The sequence below is a fragment of the Schistocerca cancellata genome, chromosome 5 (assembly GCF_023864275.1).
Source record: "Schistocerca cancellata isolate TAMUIC-IGC-003103 chromosome 5, iqSchCanc2.1, whole genome shotgun sequence".
NCBI classification, from domain to species: Eukaryota; Metazoa; Arthropoda; class Insecta; order Orthoptera; family Acrididae; genus Schistocerca; species Schistocerca cancellata.
This window is the reverse complement of record NC_064630.1, coordinates 257,915,448-257,928,003: the sequence shown is the minus strand read 5'-3', so window position 1 is coordinate 257,928,003 and position 12,556 is coordinate 257,915,448.

The window sequence follows — 12,556 nt, the reverse complement described above, 5'->3', positions numbered from 1 at the left end:
CGCGCATTACTCTCTTTACAGCCAAACACGTTTAATTCAGCATCTCTCTATCTTCAGACTACGATTAGTTTTACACTGTTATGCAGCAGTCTCTGTTCCTTTAGAAATTTCCTTAGTGTGGCTGTATACCGTGGAAGGTCCCTCCCATTACCAACTGCTCTACTTGGAATATATCTAACTAGTGTGTCATGCTCCTGACCTATGCTGAATGCTTCAAGTTCTTATTAAGATATGACACTACTGATTCTTTATATAGTTTGCTGTAGATATATACCTTTCTGGTTTGTTTAGCTATGCATTAGACTTTGGTAATCATTGTTGCCAAAACCGCTTCAAGATCACTGATACGAGTTCCGGTGCGTACTTTGTCAAAAAGGTCACGTCTGTTTGTTGCTGTTAGATGCAACACATTTCCATTATGTGCGGGATTCCGAACTACTTGCTCTAGGATCGATACCAGGCTGTGTATAGTGGATGACAGTGCACGCCTGTATCCGCTCCAACTTGATGTAACAATAAAGAGGTTTCCTGAAATCCGTGTGTCGTTCTGCACGTACCCACACTTCGACAAATTCCTGTCTCTCTCATTTGCCGACACAACCCACAAAGCCCAGATAGGAGAGCAGCTACGCCACCCGGAAAGACTGAAACAATGCTCCCTCACCACGGTCTGTTACACAGTATGGTGTTGCAGAGGAGATGCTGCCAAATGTATACTCACCTATAGATTCTTGTAGTAAGGGGTAGGTGTGATATTAGCATGTTCCTGTGACACCGAACTCGCCGTCTTCGTCACTGGCGAAGGGCTCGACTTCCATAGCTGTCCAGGCTTCACCTCTCAGTTTCCTCTGCTCGTGTGGCGGTAGTGTATCGTGTCAGGGCCGGAAGTGATACCTGAGGATGACTAGTTCGGAGTTAGCTAGGTATGGTCGCTGCAGGTAAGTGCTGCTTACCGAGGTGCAGGGGGAGTTATGATATCGTTGGTTTGCCACAGTTCTAGCTGATTCTGATGCCAGGTGGTCCACCCGTTATTATTTGGGAGGACAACACCTAAACTATGATCAGTCCCCATGCTATTTTCTTTCATATTTTATTGTGAGGTATAGTGACGCTAGTTATATGCTATTTAGAGTCATTGTCTGCCGAGTATAGTTATGTAAGCAAGTTGTAGCTTTGAGGGTCTTCAGATTATGTAAAGGAAAAATGCAACACTTAGCCTTGTGATGTATTGTGACGATGGTCGCTACGGCCGAAACCGGTAAAGAATAAGGAACAATTCGTACAGCCATTTGTCGTTCTTAAGGATGTTATTTGGACCACATATGTGACACCACCACTAGAAGTGAACTGATCACAAGGATACTTATATGAAGTCAGTACTGATAGCACTATGATTCAGACTCGCCCACTCATTGGTTGCCTCTTTAATGAATCATTCGCAATAAAATGTGTACATTGATGAAGAACACAAAAGTAGCTTACTCTCGCTGTAACTCTACCAGACTTCGCTGCGTTATTGCAGATAGTGTGAATTTACTTGGGGCGGGCGTTTCTCGGTTCGGGTCAGGTGAGTGTAACGCCGGAAATGCATATCCTCCTATTTCCATCTATTGTGCCATTATTTTCTTTCCTTGCTTTGTTACCTCAAGATATGACATTTCTGTCTCTTTGTATATTGTAATTGTTTTACTATTTGTATATTTATGCATTTATGTCGATGTATAATTGGTTTGTTTCGTAAATATTATTTGTATTTTTACGCTGGGTCTTGCCTAGGGAAAACTGCTATCGAACGATTACGTCGATAGGTCGTGTGAAGAATCAAAGTGTGTAGGATCTTTGGTAGTGTTAACTCTGCCGCGTGGAGCGCGGGCTGAGCAGAAGGAGTGTGGCGGGAGTAGCGAGTGGAGCAGGTGTGTTGTGTGACGCTCCCGCGAGTTGCCCCGCTTTCGAGGTTTGGTAGCATGTAATTGCGATCGACTTGCGATGATAGTTTCTGACATGGTGTCGCGGACGGGAAACATTAACTAGCGCACATCAAGAGCCCGTTTCGTCTGGTGACCGTGTCGAGAAGAAGGCGCGCCAACATCCAGCTTCTGCAACAGCGACGGCCGACAATGAGTGACTGTCGCCACCTCCTCGACCGACGGCTTCAAACCTTCAATCAACCGACGAGGAAGACTGGACGCACGTAAAGTTTTAGAACTGTATGGCAGACCTCAGCTTTTCAAACTGTTCCATTTTCGTCACTATAAATACAGCAACTTAGCATGAACTTTTGTTGCTCATTGTCCCAATTGCATTACCAAGCAGAGTCCCTTCCTTTTCCGAAATGAACCCGAGTGTCGTTGAAATTCAAACGCCAGCATTAAAGTAATATAGCTAACTCGTTTTCACTGCTTTAATTTCAAAGTTCAATTATGGCATTAATAGCTGGCTACAATATTCAGATTACACAAGCACGAATTAAGAGTGCGAGCTTTGTTACCGTATTTTAGCTTACCTGTGACTGCAGCTCAGCTTGGCACGTACTAAATTTTACTATTGTTAATTGTTCAGAATCATTTAATTCAAGTTCAAAGTTAAATCTCTTCTTTCTAAATTGCGTAGATTCAAGTAGCTTTTGAAATGATTGTTGAGGTAGTCCAAGACTAACCGTATTTTACTGAATTTCGATGTGCTTCAGAAAGAAAGCTCACTATTAACTTCAGTCACTAAATTAACTTTCGATTTTCCGGTTTTATTAATTCTTTTGCTAAATTAAGTCAGGGTGTAGCGAAATTTATTACTTCTCACAAACTTTCAGTTTTCACACTACACGTGTCAACCTTCAGTTGCCACGCTTCTAGTGCTAATTATATGTGTAATAACCTTTCTTTTTCAGTTACTATAGTAATTGTCCTTAGGACTGGCGACCGTGCTTTCCCCCAAATCTCAAATACCTAATTACTGCTAGTTAATTGTTAACGTAACGGCTGCACATTTACTTTCTTTATTAACTTTACCCCTTTTCAAAATTAATTTCCACCAGTTTCATTAGCACATTTCCTTTCATCTAGATGTAACCCTTTCCTCCCTCTTTACCGACAGGTTAACTTCGGTGACGATTGCTTTTCCAAAACTCCCATTAGGTACACGCGGTTTCATTTTTCACTGTCATTAAGGTCGGTAAGTGAGGGGGAGGTTGTAGCTTTGAGGGTCTTCAGATTATGTAAAGGAAAAATGCAACACTTAGCCTTGTGATGTATTGGGACGATGGTCGCTACGGCCGAAACCGGTAAAGAATAAGGAACAATTCGTACAGCCATTTTTCGTTCTTAAGGATGTTATTTGGACCACATATGTGACACCACCACTAGAAGTGAACTGATCACAAGGATACTTATATGAAGTCAGTACTGATAGCACTATGATTCAGACTCGCCCACTCATTGGTTGCCTCTTTAATGAATCATTCGCAATAAAATGTGTACATTGATGAAGAACACAAAAGTAGCTTACTCTCGCTGTAACTCTACCAGACTTCGCTGCGTTATTGCAGATAGTGTGAATTTACTTGGGGCGGGCGTTTCTCGGTTCGGGTCAGGTGAGGTGTTGTTGGTATGAGAGCAGTGCCGCTCTCGTGCAGAACTGGTTTCCCGTTAGCTCGGCTTCTACCAGTTCTTCCATTCTTCTGCAAAGAATTCGTGTTACTATTACTTTAAACCGTTAGTTCATGGAATTGAAATTATTACAAAGTCTGAGGGTAGTTCGTCTTTCTCATGTATCTTACACACCAGATGGAAGAGTTCCGTTATGGCTGACTTCGCCAACTACATCAATCGTTCTGACAGCTTGTCCCCTATTCCCAGGGCTTTTTTCCGACTTAGGTGCTTCAGTCCTACGTCATCATATCTCCCTTCTCAACCTCAACTACATCCACTTCCTACATGTTCATCTCCATTATATAGTCTATATACAGTTCCTCCTTTCAGCTTTCCCTTCTTTGCTTAGGACTGGTGTCATCTGATCTACTGATATTTTTACAACTGATTCTCTTTCCTCTAAAGTCCGCTTTAATTTTTCTGTAGACAGTAGCTGTGTATTCCCCAGTGAAATATGCTTCTAAATCCTTACATTTGTCCTCTAGCGATTCCTGCTCAGCCATTTTGCACATCCTGTCAGTCTCAATTGTTAGACATTTGTATTCCCTATCCCCTGATTCACTTACTAGATTTTTATATTTTCTCCTTTCATCAATTAAATTTCATATCCCCTGTATTATCTAAGCTTTTTAACCCTTTTTTTAAAGCTATTACAAGTCTTTTCATGTATTTGATCCTCTCCTGCTTTCACTGTTTCGTCACTCAATGCTACCCATGTGTCTTCTACTGTATTCCTTTCCCCTGCTCTAGTCGACCATTGCCTAATGCTACCTCTGAAACTATCAAAAACCTCTGGGTCTTTCAGCTTATCCAGGTCCCAGCTCCTTAACTTTCCACGCTTTTTGGAATTATTTCAGTTTTAATCTACAGCTCATGACCAATAAAGTGTAGTCAGTGCCCAAGTGTACTCCCAGAAATGCCCATTATATAATAACCTTCCAGTATCTCCAGGTCACTTCGACATAGTCGGCTTTCTGTCATGATTCCTAAAGTAAGAGTTAGTGATGATTAATTTATGCTCTGCGCAAAATTCTACCAGGTGGTTTCATCTTTCAGTCCTCTCCGCCAGTCTATATTCATCTACTACTTTGCATTCTCTTCCTTTTCCTATTACCGAATTCCCCAGCTTGTGGGGATCAGGGGTGAGTTGCATTTTAAAAAGAGCTCGATGATGTTGGCATGTCAAAATGCATGGGAAAAATTTTAAAGGTGCTGACGAAGGTAAAATGAGGCAGCTGGTAACCCACTTTTTAGTTAGGGTCTTTTAAACAGGAGCATATTTGCCTTTGTTGTGGTCTGAAAGTGCAATTTTCCGCTGGTAGTTTTTGCTGATCCTGTCCTCTGGGAGCAGCTATAGTGAGGATTAACGACTTCTGTTGCTGTGGTGCAATTCAAGGTGTACACACCCAGGGGCAAGGGGTCGGTGTCATCCCGCACCCTAGCTCTCGGAAAAAAGAAAGACATGCAGTTTAGTAGGTGTTTTTCTTTCAAGAAAGTAATTTAAAAATCGGTATTGCCTACGTTTCTAAAAGGGCCAGAATTCGAAATACTTTTTGGTTGTTAACAACTCGTCATTCGTCTTCCTAGATATTGAAAATACTCCATCCTCCCAAGTATGGCTCCACACCCTAAATACAATAGTGTGGGCGCCCTTGGTGCAGTTATTACATCAGCTGTTGTGCCACGGTAATTTGCTGCTGATGTTTTTCCTGCTTCTTTAGAAATGCCACAAAACATTTTGATGTCGCCACTTTTTTATATTGTTCATGATCACGTGTTAGCAACCTCGCCGCTACCGTTGCGTCGTTACTGACAACAATTCTAAAAGTCGAGGATGCAATACCAAGACAACAGCTGAGAATGAAATGAAGCACGGCTGTAGCCTTATCTGTCATTACAGTCAATTTGAACAAAGAACATGTAGTACAGGGAACTACAGAGAAAATTAGAAAACGAATAAAATTTCAGGGAAAATATACAACAACTTTTTTATTTGCAGATTCGTTGTAATTCCGATGGGCGAGTTTAAGATCGAAGCGACAGAAGCTGTCACTACTGACGCCAAGCCGAGAGGATCGCCAGAGGCGCTGCAGTTACAAGATTTCAATACAGTGTGTAACACAATTAACAATCAAAACTGACGTGGACGAAAGTGTATGTCGCAAAAGGGGAGGGGGAGAGGGGTGCGCTTAATGATAAGTCGCTTATGTGGAAAAATGTTCTGAAACCGTCCCTGTAGAGACAGTAGTCGATGTTGAGATTCAATGAATGTCATTGATAATGTCTTGAAAAGGCGTTAAAGGTTGAACGATTTTTGTCTTTATTGTCATCTTCAGAGTGACGAATGGTTTGATGTAGCTCTTCATTCTATATTATCCAGTGCAAGCCTCTTCAACTGCGCTTTACTACTGGAACCTACATTCATTTGAATATGCTTACTCTATACATGTTTAGGTCTCTATCTACAGTTTTTATCCTCCACACTTCCATTACCAACTGGCTGTTTCTTGATACCTCAGGATGTTTCCTATCAACAGAACCTGCCTCATAATTAAGTTGTACCAGTAGTTTCTTTCCCCAGTTTTATTCAGTATCTCCGAATTAGTTACGCGATCTACATTTCTTATCTTCAGTATTTTTCTATAGCATCGCAATTCAAAAGCGTTTAGTCTCTCCTTGTGTGGACTCCGTCGAAGGCGAGACTTAAAATACATTCAGAAAAGACTTCTAAACACTTACAGCGAGACGTTAACAAATTTGTCTTTTCCAGAAATGAGTTTCTTGTTATAGCCATTCTGCACTTTATACGGTGAACGTAAATAAATGTACAACAAGACGTTCTGCTCACTACAACAAAAAACTGAAGAAAATAATTTATGTTTCAAAATACCCTCAGGTTCCTTCAATATAAACTCCATTCTTGCTTATGACACCTTCCCAAAGTTTCGGTAAATTCTGTATTCGAGGTAGGGCACTTTAATTTTTGAGTTGCTTGTTTACTGGGATTACCCCGCTAGAAGTTTCATCAGTTGAATAAAAAAGTTTTTGACGCTCTTGTTCCTTCAAATTGTAAAACAAATCAAAGTCTGGTGGGCTCATATCAGGACTGCGTGGTTTGTGGGGAACTATTTACCGTCCATATTTGTTGAGCGTTTCTCTCACTAACAGGCCCAATAAGCGGTGTTGCATTATCGTGCAAACTGATGGCACCATCTGCAAGCATTTCAAGCCTGAGGACTTGTTTGACGAATTTTTGGGTGCAAAATATTTTGAAGAACCAGCTTTTAGTGAGCACCTCTTAGACGTCCGTTGGAAACTCTTTCTGTAACTGTATTTATGTCATACCTAAAGATCATCGTCAGTTTTACCTTGGTGGGATATTTTCGGGATTAGAGGATCGAAACTTTTCCTTTGTGGCGACTGAAATCTCGTATCAAGGTTTCATCGAGTACAACCACCCTTTTCAGAAACTGTTATCCTTCTGTTCTATAACATTGGAACAGTTCTTCAGCTATTCTTTTGCTTTCTGCTCTTCACTCAGACTATGTGGAAGCCACCTGGCAGCAACTTCTGTCATTTTTTTTAGTTACGTTTCTGTAAACTGAAGTGACATTCTTGCCTCATATACAATCACCTCACAAGCTTGTTTTATCTTCTCTCAAAATGTTGTTAACGAATACCTGAGGGGTGTTGTCTGTTGTAGTTGATGACCTTCCACTTCTTGGATTGTCCTCATAGCTTACCCGATCTTCATGGAGACGAGCAGACCACCGTGACACTGTGCTACTTCCACTTTTCTATTCCCACACACCTCTCTCTATGCGTTGTAAACTTTCGTTGCGTTCTCTCCTCGCTGGGGTTCGATTCTCATGTAGGAATGCTGGCCATTACGTGTAATCAGAAGTGACTCGGTTTCAGCTTCCATTATAAATCTGAATTACTCACGACAAAGTCACGCGAACCGCCAAACACGTATATGACCGTCATGCCTAAAGTCTCGCTCATAACTGACATGAATTTCAACTTGACTTTTGAAATTACACTCTTACTTTAGAAAAAGAGACTCTGAAAGCAGCTGAGGAACTGTGTTATTTGGGCAACAAAACTTATGACGGCAGATGCAAAGAGCATATGAAGTGCACACTGGCCATAGCAAGAAAAGTGGTTCTGAAAAAGCGGAATTTCTTAACATGGAATATAAATTTAACTGTTGCGAAACATTTTCTGGCAGTATTTGTTCTGAGTACAGTGTTATGTGGATATTTAGCGCGAACGACGACCATTACAGGCAAAAAGACGATAGGAGCTTTAGAAATATTGTGTATAAGAACACTGCAAATGAGTAGACGGGCAAATAGGGAAAGTATTGAAGATGTACTGAATTGAGTTGGAAAAAGAAGAGCTTTATGGTAAAACTTTAGTAAAGGAAAGATTTATATTGACACTGCACTTCTAGAAGCGTCTTGGAACATTGAATATGATAAAGAAGGAAGTCTGGGCAAGGGTGGAGCAATGGCAGGGAGAGACACCAAGTACAGTAAGCATGTTCAGGCAGTAGTAGGACACAACTGTTTCGCAGAATTGAAGAGGCTTCTTCAGGACAGACTCGCGTGGAAAGCAGCATAGAATCAAACCAGTCCTCGGACACAGGTCTGCACCAATATTATTCGCCCCCTATGTGTAGCGCACCTGTACGATCGCCGTTATAGCTCCTTCAATGAGATATGGCGGCAGATTCAGTAACTTTCTCACGGGGTGGCGTTATCTGGCGGCTATCTGCGTCACGCTAACTGGTTACGAAACCGCGATGGTCTTGACACTTTCATGAGGACGTTTACCTTTCTGTTACAGTTTCGAAATATGTACTCTTCGAGTGGATAGCAAATAAAAGACTCTGCGTCAGATGACGAGAGAAGTGCCGAGGCAAGATGGACAGACTTTTTACGTAACCATGCCTGTTGCTGCGTCTTGATACGTGTAGGCAACTGGTAAACTATCGGTGTTCTCAATACATCAATTGCTATTCGCTCCAAAGACGCAAGCCACATAACTTGGATATTCAGAACTGGAGACTGTTTCTAATCTACCTGAACAACTTGTTTACGATCATCGATGAATTTTGGAAGAACTGTCCCGATACTGTGCCTTGACCTGGTTGTCTGCGACCTGAAGCTATTTTGTTGTGGACTGTAATGTTACCATGCCATTAAACTGTAGTTTAGCATCTTATAGATTTCTTTTTCCATTAACCCTATATGGTATTAAAGCTGAAATTTTTAGCACTTGAACAGTTTAATTATACACATCTGTTAAGTAGTGTTACCCCACCTTTCCCCCACTTCCCATACGAGAACATACTCAGGCATCACATGTCTGAAACGTGTCCGATGGGCAAGCAGAATGCATCACTTCATAAAGCTTTTGACCTACTCCTGTCACTGGGGTGTAACAACGTTTACCGCAACCCATCGGTGTAAGCGACCTCTTGCCAGATTGGGACGTACAATGGCGGTGTTCCTGTATACGCGTGAAGTGCACCTGTTTATGGCATATCTCCTGTGGGACGAACTTTGCAATATTCTGCGACCATCAGCGAAAAGACTGAGATGCGGCTTAAGTATGTGCTAAGTCATTGGCGTGTAACATGGACAGCAACGGTCCTAAGAGGGGTCTTCAAACGGTAAGATACGCATTATTATGGCTGGCCAAGAAACTTTCATTTAATGCCGCACTACACTTCACTGTAAACAAAAGTCGGGAGGTTCTACCAGTTCGATCAGTTCCTCAGTGACAGAAATCCGCTCCTTGGTCACGAAGCTGTGTGAACGTCCCCACCATTTTGATAGTCTTTCCTCTCAGATGTTCTTTCAGCTTGCCAACAAGACATTTTCGTTTGTGGTGGATATCGATAGCCTACCTTCCCGAACCGTGTCGCAGACATTTTGTGGCCTTCATCAAATTATTGGCACTAATTCACTATGGCTGTACACGACACTGCATTTGGTTCGTACGCTACCAGAATTTCGCGGTGAATCTACATGAATTTTAGACGTTGAGACTCATACTTTCCCCGCGTACTTCAACTTCGGAGTACGTCTGGCGTTGCAGTTTCACTCTGTGCTGTCCATGTTATCCATAGCGCAACAGAACTGTGTCCAGAACAAGTACTCTCATCAGATATTACACCATCCTTGTTGCTCAGTTTTCTTAGCGCGGGATAACAAGTGTAACTTACTTTGTTAAGTCCTTAAGTATTGTACACTCTAGGACAAGAAATAACAAAAAGTCCAAGGAATTATCCGAATCGGGCGGAAATTAGTAGGCGTGATGCATATGAACATGCAAACACTTTCTTTGTAAAAACACAGAGTTTCATATCACCGCACACTCCGCTGCAGAGCGAAATTTCATTCTGGAAGTTATTCCAAGTTTAGAATAACTGCAAGCAGTTATTCGGCTTAGCACTGATTGACAGAGTTGTTGGGAGTCCTTCTGGAGGATGTAGTGCGAACTTCTGACAACTGGCGTGTTGGACTGTCAAAATCCCGAGCTGGTTGGAGGGCTCTGTCCATAATTCTCCAAACGTTCCCGATTATGAGAGATCCGGCGACCTTGCTGCACAGGTATGATTTGGAAAAAACAAAGACAAGTAATAGAAGCTCTTACCGTGTGCAGGTGGGTATTATCTTGCTGAAATGTAGGACCAGGACGGTTTGCCATGAAGGGCAACAAAACGAGATGTAGAATATCTCCGACATACTGCTGTGCTGTAAGAGAGCCTGCTATGAGAAGGATGACATTCCAGACCATCACTGTTGGTTGTTGGGCCGAATGGCGTGTGACAGTCAGGTTAGTATCCCACCGCTGTCTGGAGCGGTTCCAGACATGTTTGCGCTTATCATCAAACCTTCATTGCACTCCAGTCATTGAGTTTCCCGACCGAAGTCGAGTCTGGAAACGCCCCATACAGAGGTGAAATACTGCCTGGCTCTCGCCCTTCATACAGCCTGACATCCAGGAATAACGGCCTGGGGTGCTATTTCTTTTCATAGCAGAATCCCTTTGGTTGCCATCCGCGGCAACTTTCAGTATGGCAGTACTTCCACGATATTCCGCGTCCCGTTTTCTTCTCCTTCATGGCGAGCCATCCTGAGCAAGATTTCAGCTAGATAATCTCCACCCACACACGGCGAGAGTTTCTGTTTCTTGTCTTCTTGCGTGTCAAACGCTGTCTTGGCCAGAAATGTCACCGTTTCTCTGCCCAACTGAAAACGGTCGGAGCATTATGGGCAGGGTCCTCCAACCAGCTCGAGATTTTGACAATATAAAGCTCCAATTTGACACAATTTGGTACGTCATCCCTCAGCAGGACATCCAAGAACTCTTCACTCAGTGCCACGACGAAAAACGGCTTGCATAATGGGCACAGGTGGACCAAATCGTTATTGACATTCTGACTTTGAGGAGTTCTTTCTTCCGAGATTTTGAACCTTTGTTTTTATGCACATGTGCAGCATATCTACCTATTTCCGACCCATTTAGAAAATTTCTTTGTGGTGCGCTATATTTTGTGTTTTATAATATACCACTTTTGGCGAGTGGGCGCTGGACAAAAAGTGTGGTGTCACCGCCAGACACCACACTTGCTAGGTGGTAGACTTTAAATCGGCCGCGGTCCGTTAGTATACGTCGGACCCGCGTGTCGCCACTATCAGTGATTGCAGACCGAGCGCCGCCACACGGCAGGTCTAGAGAGACTTCCTAGCACTCGCCCCAGTGGTACAACCGACTTTGCTAGCGATGGTTCACTGACAAAATACGCTCTCATTTCCCGAGACGATAGTTAGCATAGCCTTCAGCTACGTCATTTGCTACGACCTAGCAAGGCGCCATTGCCAGTTACTATTGAGATTATGAATAATGTACCATCAAGAGCGACGTTCACCATTTACGGATTAAAGTTAAGTATTCCAACAGTTACGTCCTTTTTTGCTAAAGTCTAGTTTCCTTGTCCTGTTCCAGACCTCACGCCAGCCTGCGTGAGCTAAAACGCGTGCCTTTCGGCTTCCTCTCATACTGGTGTTGGCACTTCTGCCAAGCCACGACAAAAAGTGTTGCATCTTCTTCGTCAGGATATTTTTTATCTAGTCACAAACCTCGCAGAAGCTCTTATGAGTCAGTTTCATTTCGTGTATCCGTGGGACGGACGATATCAACGGGAAAGAGCGTCATTAGAGTCTCGCATAATCGTCTTATTTTCGCGACCCTATTGTGATTACAAAGGGGGTGGTCATTCAAGATCTGCGGTAAAGTATGTTCAAACGTGGAGCTAATTGACCCAATAATCAGCATAAAACTTCAGAGAGACGCCATTGGTTCATTGGAATTTATTTACCTTTAGCAATTTAAGCCGTGCTTTTATTTATAAATATAACAAAGACAATGTAGACTTCCCGCGTATCTGCTTTGTAGGGACCTGCAGTCGACATTTTAGACACGATGAAAGCAGAGAGCTCCCAATGGAATAAGATGTTGCCATATCTGCGATCTGGTTTCCCGATGCAGGAAGCCACGAGCAGTCACGAAACACTAGGAACTCTTCTGGTTCTCAGATACGATCGTAATATCAGGTTGAGGGAATTGTTTGTTGCGTTCGGTCATCAGACAGCACCCATACTGGACATTACCCAACAAAGGAAAACACTAACTCTGCTAGCAAGCCCAGACTGCAGTTATGGTGTGGCACGTTATTATAGTAATAACAATATGATAAATTCCTTATCGTACACTGACAAAGAAACTCAACACCAAGAAGGAGTTGTGCGATGTATACGAGAGTTGGTGGGCGGGTTTCTATACCTGAATGCTGATGTCCATTCGAGTTTCCCACCAGTCGCATAATAGTGGCGCTA